Source organism: Adiantum capillus-veneris, chromosome 25 (genome assembly GCF_014529385.1).
Source record: "Adiantum capillus-veneris isolate H3 chromosome 25, ASM1452938v2, whole genome shotgun sequence".
Classification (NCBI taxonomy): domain Eukaryota; kingdom Viridiplantae; phylum Streptophyta; class Polypodiopsida; order Polypodiales; family Pteridaceae; genus Adiantum; species Adiantum capillus-veneris.
Window position 1 is genome coordinate 31,210,002 of NC_140955.1, and position 11,123 is coordinate 31,221,124.

The window sequence follows — 11,123 nt, forward strand, 5'->3', positions numbered from 1 at the left end:
TGCTTTGGTTGTGTCTAGCTTACATGACGTTGAGGAACCTCTGTCTTTTGATGAAGCACAGAACTCAGAAAATTGGATGGCTGCCATGCAATCAAAATATGATGCACTTATAGAAAATGACACAGGGACTTTATGCGATTTGCCTCCTGGCAAGAAGTCCATTGGTACAAAGTGGGTTTACAAGTTGAAACGCAAGCCGGATGGTGAGATTGATCTCTATAAGGCTCGACTTGTTGCAAAGGGTTATGCACAGCAAAAAGGCATAGATTATAAAGAGACTTTTGCTCCCACTTGTTGTATGACTACTATGCATTTTCTATGTGCATTGGCAGCTCGTTTTGGTTAGGATGTACATCAATCAGACATTGTTACTACTTTCTTGAATGGTGACATATTTGAGGATGTTTATGTAACACAGCCTTGTGGTTTTCTCAAGAAAGGACAAGAGGATAAAGTGTGTAGATGTAACAAAGCTTTGTATGAGTTGAACTAATCTCCTCGTGCTTGGTGTGAGAAAGTTGACACTCATTTGCTCAAACGAGGCTTTCGTAATAGTCCAACAGAAAGCACATTGTATGTAAAGCGTGAGGGTGATGTACTTCTAACTGTGGTTCGAGACCAAATGAGAGACGTATTGTTGAATTTAAGACTGACTTGAATGCTACTTTCAAGATGCAAGTTTTGGGGTTGTTGCATCATTACTTGGGTATACAATTTAAGCAGTGTGATGCTGGTGTTGCGTTGTGTTAGAAAAGTTACATAGAGATATTGCGATGTAAGTTTGGACTTGAGGATTGTAAACCTATTGCCACTCCCAAGGAAACAAGTTAAAAATTGAGTCTTCATGATGTTGGTGATCCTGTAAATGTCACTTTTTACCAAACTGCTATTGGATGGCTCATTTATGTATGCAACAGGAGGCCGGATATTCAGTTTGCAGTTTCATACGTCAGCAGATTTACTCATAGCATAGGGTCTAAGCATCGGCAGGTTGTCAAGAGTATTTTCACTACTTGAGTGGCACTTTACATCTTGGCTTGTTTTATCCCAAGGGGGGATCATTTTCACCAAATTTATATGCTTTTTGGACTCGGATTGGGCTGGTTGTTTTGACATGCGAGTGTCCACAAGTGGTTTTTGTTTCATGCTTGGCAGTTCATGTATATCATGGTTGAGCAAGAAGCAACCAATTGTGGCCACTTTTAGTTGTGAGGCTGAGTACAGGGCAGTCTTCACAACTACAATTGAGTGTGTATGGCTTAGACACCTTATGGCTGATTTGGGTGTTGGATAGGACAGTGCCAACACTATCTACACTGACAGTCAGAGCGCATTGGCAATTGTGAGGAACCCACTTTTTCATGCTCCGTGTAGAGTACATTGAGGTGCATTACCACTAAGTCAAGGAGAGGCTCTCAGCAGGAGAGATCAACTTGGCTTATGTGCCAACACAAGAGAACCTTGCAGATCTTTTCACAAAGACATTGTCTCGTGAGAAGTTTGAAACTTTTCGCAAAGCTTTGGGCTTACTACCCTTTGTGGATTGATCATGTCCTCACAGGGCATGGCACTTCCCTCTACTCTAGGTGCCAACTCTTGTTCACCACATCACTCTCAGGGGGGATTTGTTACCATATACATGTGGTAGTGATGTGTGTGAACACACTTAGGACCGTCGATGCATTTTTTCCCTCACTAGGAGGTTTTTTCCCGTGCATTGTATATACGCCCATCATTCTAGGGCTATCCATCTTTCCATTGCACACTAAGTAATACACTCTCTGTGTGTGCCTTGAGCTTCCTTCATCTTCTCCAAGCTGTGTGTGTTTTCTTGCAACCCTAATTCCAACAATCTCATGCCATTGATATGCACATTAACACGTGCAATTCATTCTACTGGGGTCATTTTTTGAATTGCTATGAGAGCCTTTCTTTTGTTATCAAATGTTTCTTATATAAGGTGCTCTAAACGGCCACCCACAAATTAAGGTTTATTTCAAGGATGCAATGCAACTCAAGAAAATTGAAGGAAATACATCACAACTTTGATAAGCTCATTCGATGAACCCAAAACATTGTAGTTTATTTGTAAGTCTTCTTCAACATTAGTTGTTTGGTGTTATGGTGGGTAAGTTAGACTTGTATTCATGGTGCAAGTGTGCAAGAGAGAACAATAATTTCCAAATGATAAAAAACAATCAGATTGAAAACTTGCCTCAAAATTGATACAAATGAGCCTCACGTATACGTAGAGAAAGATAGGCCCAAGGGTCACGTGTAGTAATAAAATCATCAGCATTCCTAGAGAAATGGTGGCTTCTTAAATAGATGCATCTTGGAATGGGTTGGTATTGTATCATCTTGAAGATCTACCGATGGTTTAAATTTTTATATAATGTTGTTATCACATGAAGTAGCAAAAAGCAACCAACAATTGATTCATCACATACAAAGGCTGAGTATGGGGGTGTTAACCCTCACGGCACACAGACACCCCATCACCTACGACGGACGCGTATTATGTATTTGGTAGAGTCAGGTACCGGGCTTGTCGGACCAATAGGGAAAGGTAGAGTGATCGTCGATGAGAGGCGCACTTTAACTTGGACATTCAAGGGATTAGTTGGTTAAGCATGGGCGCCCAAGTGTGAATGGGGTGAGCTCCTATAAAAGCCAACTAAACCTAATTTTTAGTCATTCTCTCATTTGTGCAATTGAAGAGTGCTCTTGCTCCATCTCCATCTTCTTCTTCTTCACCTCCTTGTGTGTGTGTGTGAGAGAGAGAGAGAGAGAGAGGGAGAGTGTGTGTGCGATCGAGCATTACGAAGGCACGACGGCGGCGAAGCGGTTGAGCGCGGCACGACTGCAGCTTCTTCTTCATCGCGGCGAGGAATCCACCACGAAGGCGAGCGTAGAGCGGTGAGTGACACACCCTTTGTTTTCTTGAGCTTGCTAGTTTAGGCTTGTTGTGTGCTTGGAGCCGTTTGTGGCTCGCATACGGTGTATTGGCAAGTCCCTTGCTTCGACAGTGCGGCAAGGAGCGCACATTTTTGGCGCCGTTGCCGGGGATATGCCCTACACTAAGCTCGGTTAGCACTTTATGCTTTCTTCTGGTGCAATTTGTATCATAGGAAAGGCAGGGAAGGAGTGTGTGGAGTGAGCGGGCGGCTAAATTTTTGGAAAATAAAAAACGTGACTCTTAAAACGTACGGGTTGGTTTGTATAAAAGATAGATCGGGATCGGTTTCCCAAGCCCAAGCCCAAGCCCAAGCCCAGGCCCAGGCCTCAGTCCTCAGTCTTATGATATGTACTAGACTCACTCTTATATATATACCCTACTCCCTCAAGAGAAAATGAGAGCATGTGGGACAAGTCCTCCACTCTCCTCCTTTCTCTTCCCACTTGCACCCTTAGACTTTCTAGTTTGGGCCTAGTTCCCTACTGGAAATTGACAGTTTTAGGGATTCCGAGGGCATAGAGTGACCAAACGGAGGGCTGTAAAGCACGGCACGACCCTCTGACCGATACGCTCGTTTCGAGCTATCACACGGCCCATTCCACGACACGCTCTAAAAAATCTAGCAAAAAAACAAACAAAAAACACGCTAAAAACTAGTCACAAGGCCTCCTAGAGCAGCTTTTTGACACCTTAGGGTATCAAAAGCACATGCACTTACGCTCTGGGCGGGTGCTAGAACACGAGCATATTGAGAGTGCCTCTGTTCATACGGACACCCATTACCCATCCACGATAAGCTCTAGACCCTCAGCGGGGACACAAGGTAGCACCACCCAAGACCCTAAAATAGCCGCTAGTGATTCCTCCTCCGACTCAGAAATCATGGAAGCATACCCTACCCAAAACACTGAGAGAGAAGGCCATGCACCTCCCGAAGCTCCACAGCCTAGTACTAGTATGTTTAGCCGTTTCATGGAAACATTAGGTAGAGCTACTCGCTCGGAACCTGATGCAAATGAAGCACACGAAGGGGGTGGGGAAGTGGAATCTCCTTTCACATCGCACGTGGACCCCACACCCCCAAAGAGTGTCCATGTGGATATCCTGCCAACTTCTTACCAAGAAGGCCCTGTTGAGCTGCCTCCTTCAGAAGTTCCCTCTAGAGTACCGTTGGTGACAAGTAAAACCACGGGGAGCAACATTGCTTCTACCTCACAAGAAACCATTAACACGTCGACTCTAGAAGGATTGTTCATTAATGATCATTGGACATATGACCTCCACACTGAGGTGTTGACGGATCTACACTCTGGCCACGCCTACCATGTAGGATGGATAGAGATTGTACAATCCACCTCTAGTGCCACGAGCATCGAAGATCAACAGAAAATGATCTGTAATGTTATCCATGGCATTATTCAATCAGAAAGGCAAAACCGAGGGGTAAATATACTCTCAACTGGCCCCATGAGATTTCTGGATACGAGCAAGGCTCAACAGCCTACTCTATCACAAATGGAGACTCCTCTAATGAGCCCCATGGACCCATCTTACGTCATTTCACCTGGTGTCTCTATGCAATCTGAGCCTCCGAGCGAAAACTTTAGCTTCCCTAACTTGGCTCAACCCTCTATTAAGGAAAACCCAGTGCTCACTCCAGGGATAAGCCTGACAGAGAATGTACCGATGACATCTACGGTTAGCGCAGTGCCACTACCTAGTGTCGTAGTACCTAATATGGGGCCTCGACCGTATGTGCCTCTAGCCCCTTATGCACACATGGCCCGCACACCTCCAATCGTACCACTTGCTTATGCTCCTCGAGTGCCGCTCCCTAGCTCTTATCCGAGTGGACCTATGCCCGGTTATGTTCCATATCCTGCATCATCTACACATATGCCAAGACCGGTACCCGTTCCTCTCCCACATATGATTCCAAGAGTACCTCCACCGGCCCTGCCTCCTCACATAGGTGACTTGGCAGAGTTTGCTCAAACCATAGGTCGATCTATCGCGGAAAATATGCGTCACGCATCTGATAGAGAGCCTAGAAGTAAGGCAGTACAAATTGCTAAACTCACGCAAAAATTCAATGGGGACGAAGATGCTAGGAAACACATTGAAGTGTTTGAACAAGTATGTGATTCCTTAGGGGAACACAACGAACTACATAAGTGCAATGCCTTAAGCTTGACATTAAGTGGGAAGGCTGGAGATTGGTATAGGACCCTAAGGGTGGACGAGAAAACAATCTACCCTACCCTTCGAAGGTTGTTTCTAAAGGAGTACATACGAGAAGGTGTGCTTTGGGGTGTAGCATCTCAGCTACAGAAGGCCGAACGTAAGGAAGGAGAGTCAGTAAGGGACTTCATTAGTCGTCTAAAGCACTTAAACTCTCGTTGCCCTGTAAATGAGCGCTTCAACAATAACCAACTGCTTGATCGATTCATTCGAGGGTTGAGGAATGAAGGAATCTATAATGGACTAGTGATTAGAGGTATCACAACCTGGGAAGATGTCACTGCCAATGCAATCCAATTAGAGGACAACTTGATGATAGCAGGCATGAGGGTGTCTACTGACACGAGATCCACTAGCTCACAAGCCATTGAGTATGAACCCATGACTGCAAAGCCCATTGCCAATGAGCCAAAGGTATTTGAGACATTCTTGACAGACCTCACCAAGGCAATCCAAGAGTCTCTTAAGGATAATCGACCCCCTCAAAATAGTCACATGTATCCAAGAAGGGAGCAACAATGGTGTTCCATTTGCTTAGGTCCACATAGCACTAGTGAGTGCCCTACGTTTAGAGTAAAATTTAATGGAACTTGCAACGCATGTGGTAGGTATGGTCACCAAGCTAAGGATTGTTTAATGATCAAACGTATGATGGCAAATAGACCACCTGTAGCCTGGACGGATGGGCCTCGAGCTCCTGTATTGATGCCTACTCCACCTGTTGAGCAACTACCGCAACACATGGTCCCTAGACCTCAAAATGTTGTACAAGCTACACCGCTACCACCTCCTGTGCTAGGACCGCAGCCCCCGCATCCAAGAGTCGCCCCTATGAACCAAGTGGGTTGCGAGCCATCAAATGCTTATGCAGATGGCTGTGAGGAGGAAATAGACACTAGTATTGCCTATGGACTTGATACATTGGAAGAGTGTCCTATATACTACATGGAAGATTGTTGGGGACAAGTCAAGCCGGTTTATCAAGCTGCTGCTCTCGCATCCAGAGGTCAAAATATCAACACCCAGGCTAGGAGGCCACCTCTTCAATGCTACGAGTGTGGTGGACCACATCGAGCAGCGGAGTGCCCTATTAGGCTGCAAAAGAATGTTGCACAGATGCAAATGAATCAAGGGAGCACGTCTGCAATGCCAATACTCACATGTAATCGTTGTGGCATAGATCACTTGATTGCCCAATGCCCCTATAACCCAAATGCGCCTAAAATCACACCCCTAAATTTGGTCGAAATTGCTAGTGTGACATCACCAATACCACCCGTCGCACCCGCTTATGCGATTACACGGTCCATGCTTCAAGGGCCAGGACATATCCTCGAAGAGAGAGATACCGCGTTAATTATCCAAGCAAAGAAAAAGAAGACACGAAGGAAGAAGTCGCAGAATACGGAAAATTCAAAGCCAAGTTCCAAAACAAACATAGGAACAGGAGATGACCCCGTGTATATGAATGACCTCGAGGATGATTCAGATTCAGTCGAGACAATGGAGACTAGAACCAATACCACAAAGAGAAAGACCGACAAAGAAAACCGTAACATGGAACCAAATGAAAACCGAATAAGAGAAAACCATAAAGAGCCTCTGAAAACACCACAAGTGTTTCCAAATCCAATCCAAGACCCCCAAGATAAACCGCAGGGGCAAAAAGGGAAGAATCGTAAAAAGAAGATTGGGACGTACCCAAACCCTGTAGACGAGATTAAGCAGGTGAAACATCTAAGAGGTTTAGTGGAGGAGACTCAAAGGAAACTAGAACCAGAACCCATGCATATCAAATTTCATGACACAGTGTTTCCCACGCAAGTTCATCCACCCCACATGAACCATAGACCGTTAGCCATATCTAGTATCATCCAAGAAGGGAGTGAGGACAGGACATCAGAAAGTGAGCATACACCCTTCTTGTTGGAAAGGATGTTTAACGAAGGAATACCTGATCCCATTGAGGAATATGAGATTCCATCCTCACCAGTTCCTAGTCAAGGACCTACACCCTGCAAAACGCCAATGAATGTTGCCAAACTAGTGGACTTCATGTCTTCTGAGGTCCGAACCACGATCATAGCAAAGCTGTATGGAGATCCTGAGTTATTCCTTGCACTTCGAGCATTCCTTAACGGAGAGCTACGAACGGGATTACCGCAGTTTGCGCAACCAAATAGGCCTGACTCGATTATGATTGATGAGGAAAATCATGTGCAATCACTTGACTTAGATGGACACGAGTCTGTGATCGAGGTACCCATTAACGAATTAGGGCAGTATTTTGAAGGCGACGAGTCTAATGCGACCCTACCCATCACTACCAAGGGATTAACTATAAAGGGAATTCTTGATGGTGGTGCGGGAGTTAGCATCGTTACAAAAGATTGTTGGGAATCCATGGGAAAACCCCGCCTCAGTGTTACTAACATTGTGGTAAAGATGGCAAATGGTACCATAGCCAAACCTATGGGGATGCTCAAGGATCTTAAGATCAAAGTTCTAGGACACAAGGTACGACATACGTTCATTGTAATGGATTTCTCTAAACACCTTATGTCATATGAAATGATTTTAGGACGACCATTCATGAGGGAAGCACAAATGGTTCACGATTGGTCTAAAAATCATGTCTATTTGCAATTCCAAGACTCTGTCCTTAGAGTGGATTTGGTGACTGGTAAGGTACACCCCTTAGGGAGTAAAACCATTATTGATCATCGCTCTGACACCACAGTTCACTCGGCCCCACTACAATATTGTTACACTTGTAAGAAGGATACAGACATTGGCCAAGATTCTCCTTACATGGATGTGTTACCGGGTATGACGGAATCAGACAATGTAGACTGGGTCCACCTAGCATCAACCATAGACACTTGGGGAAATAGGGGGACGACCTGGGTAACACCTGAGGGGGATGAAATGCGTATACCCTTAAATATGCTACAAGCAATGCATATCGCTTCTGACAAGACTCATCCTAATATAACAGAGAAAACATACAAGTGGGTCCCTAAAGCTTCTTTAGTGACCATAACTAGTGCTAAAAAGCAGAAGCCTTGTAAGAAACGTACCACTCGCTCCAAGAAAAGTAAGAAAATGTTGCGATGGATCCCTAAACGACTATTGGAAGCCCAAGGCTACTATCAAGGAAATGATCAAATCTGGGTGCCAAAACGTAGATTGTGCTCTTACCTATCACCTGACCCAAGTGAGCCCAATCTCGTAGCTCCAAAACGAATCAATGATCGTGGAAAGAAAAAAATCACAGAATGCTACACACCCGCTCCCGAGCTAGTTTGGGTACCAAAGAAAGAACGATTTGTTCCACCTAGCTCAAGAAGGGGGGAGTCCCATAAAGCTTCTAGCTCATCATGTAATACATCCATAGAGGTAAAAGCTTCTACACAGCCTCCATCTATAGTAGTGGACCTCCATGAAGCTACAAAAGAATCCACACCTCCCAGTGTTCAAGAATCACCTAATGAACCACTTCAAGTTCGATCCTGGGAGAGTACCTTACCACCCTTGCAGCTTGACGAGGCACCTAGGGTAATAGAAAACTACTGGCAAAAATCCTCACCTATTACCAACTGGAACAATTGGTTTCAAAGGGTGACAAGCTCATTTCAAATGGTATGATCTACCTAAGGAAGGGGGGAGTGTTTGTGGACATCCATCATTCACTTGTTTCCCTCTCAACCTTTTTCCCTGACCTCTCAATTCCAATCTTAGGGAATGTACATATAAAGCTTTATACTCACAAAAAAAAAAAAAAAAGAGCAAGAGCAATTAGCAAACGAGTATGCACATTAAAGTCAAAACATTGACTCAGACCTACACATGTCACATTTGGTACACTGAAACAGAAACCTATGCCATAAAACACCTTTGATCCTCATCACTTGAGTGATGGAGGGTAGGTAAGATTAGTACGATAGGAGTGTTTCTGTTTTAGAGTTGAGTGATTAGCAAAGATCTCTTTTCCCACTAATGTGCCTCCTGGAGGTATTCCTTTTGTTTCCTAGTGTGTACAGGAGCGTGTTGCTATTGATAGGATTTGGATCTTCATGGAACCTTCAAATCAAGCGCGACCATCGACACAAACAGGTGTTTCTTATCCATTAGCATTGCCCTTATCTTTTTTGCATCTATGTTTGTCTGTCTTGATTGTGATTGGTAGCATACTATTCAGCGCATTGGCTTAGTATCAAACATTTAATTCAATGTAATGTTTTGTCATAATCACTTGTTTAGGTGTAAAAATCAAGCAGTCCGACTAAGCTAGTTTGACCAAGCTAGGTATTAGAAATCTTCTCTTAATACCATGGGGAATGCCTTCCTAATAAACAATGGTTACTTAGGTTCTTAATCCGATTTAGGCAGCATTGTATGAAATGTACTAGGGCTTTCTAGTGGGCTTGACCCTATTGACCTTTAGCTTAAGTATTATAAAGGGAGTTTACTAATGTGATGAGCCTGGGGAGGGTAACAGTGTTATATGGCCCCCCGAAGTTACAAAATTAAAATGCTGAAAATGAACAAGCAAAAAATCAAAGTGCCACAATGTAAAATTTTAAGCTGGAAGAGAAATCTCAGCTTGATTTGGTACTTCACTCACATGTATCGCCTATGGTACTAGAGCCCTAGAGGTTCCCAGTGTGGGCGCTTTTCCTTGAAAAGCAAAAAACCCAAGGCATACAAAATAAGCACACACATCATAATTGAATCAATGTGAAAAGACCTTGGGGGGTCAAAGAAAAAGTAATCAGACAGGCGATGATTTCATGAGAAATTCCTTTTATGGTAGCTTAACTACAAAGTTTTCTAGGTATAGCCTCTAGTCAGCCCTTGAACATGAATACTTGGCTCTCGCGATTAAACAATTTAATTGACCACAGAAAATTAAGAAGCTTACCCATGGTATTAATACTTGATCTCTAGTGCCTTTCGACCGTCAAATTAGCGACCCCAGACTTGTTTAATTTTTTGCCTTTACATCTGTTTATGCATTTGATTACATTGCAATTTAATGTTCATTGCTATCAAATTGTTTGAAATTCTTTTACCAATCAATGTGTCTACCTAAAACTGCATATGCTTTTTAAGAGAATGCAATTACTGTGCCAATGTTGTTTGATTTTGCAGTGACTGAAGAAGGCTAAGGACATTCATCTCAAATGCTCTTCCACCTCGACGAACCAGCTTCAACTCAATAGCTTCCGAGGACGGAATCTACATCAGGAAGGGGGGCATGTTAACCCTCACGGCACACAGACACCCCATCACCTACGACGGACGCGTATTATGTATTTGGTAGAGTCAGGTACCGGGCTTGTCGGACCAATAGGGAAAGGTAGAGTGATCGTCGATGAGAGGCGCACTTTAACTTGGACATTCAAGGGATTAGTTGGTTAAGCATGGGCGCCCAAGTGTGAATGGGGTGAGCTCCTATAAAAGCCAACTAAACCTAATTTTTACTCATTCTCTCATTTGTGCAATTGAAGAGTGCTCTTGCTCCATCTCCATCTTCTTCTTCTTCACCTCCTTGTGTGTGTGTGTGTGTGAGAGAGAGAGAGAGAGAGGGAGAGTGTGTGTGCGATCGAGCATTACGAAGGCACGACGGCGGCGAAGCGGTTGAGCGCGGCACGACTGCAGCTTCTTCTTCATCGCGGCGAGGAATCCACCACGAAGGCGAGCGTAGAGCGGTGAGTGACACACCCTTTGTTTTCTTGAGCTTGCTAGTTTAGGCTTGTTGTGTGCTTGGAGCCGTTTGTGGCTCGCATACGGTGTATTGGCAAGTCCCTTGCTTCGACAGTGCGGCAAGGAGCGCACAGGGGGTGGTGGAGTGGGAAGCATGTGGGATAGCATGGGTACATACACTACTTGGAGCATCAAAGGCTGGTTGTGACTTATT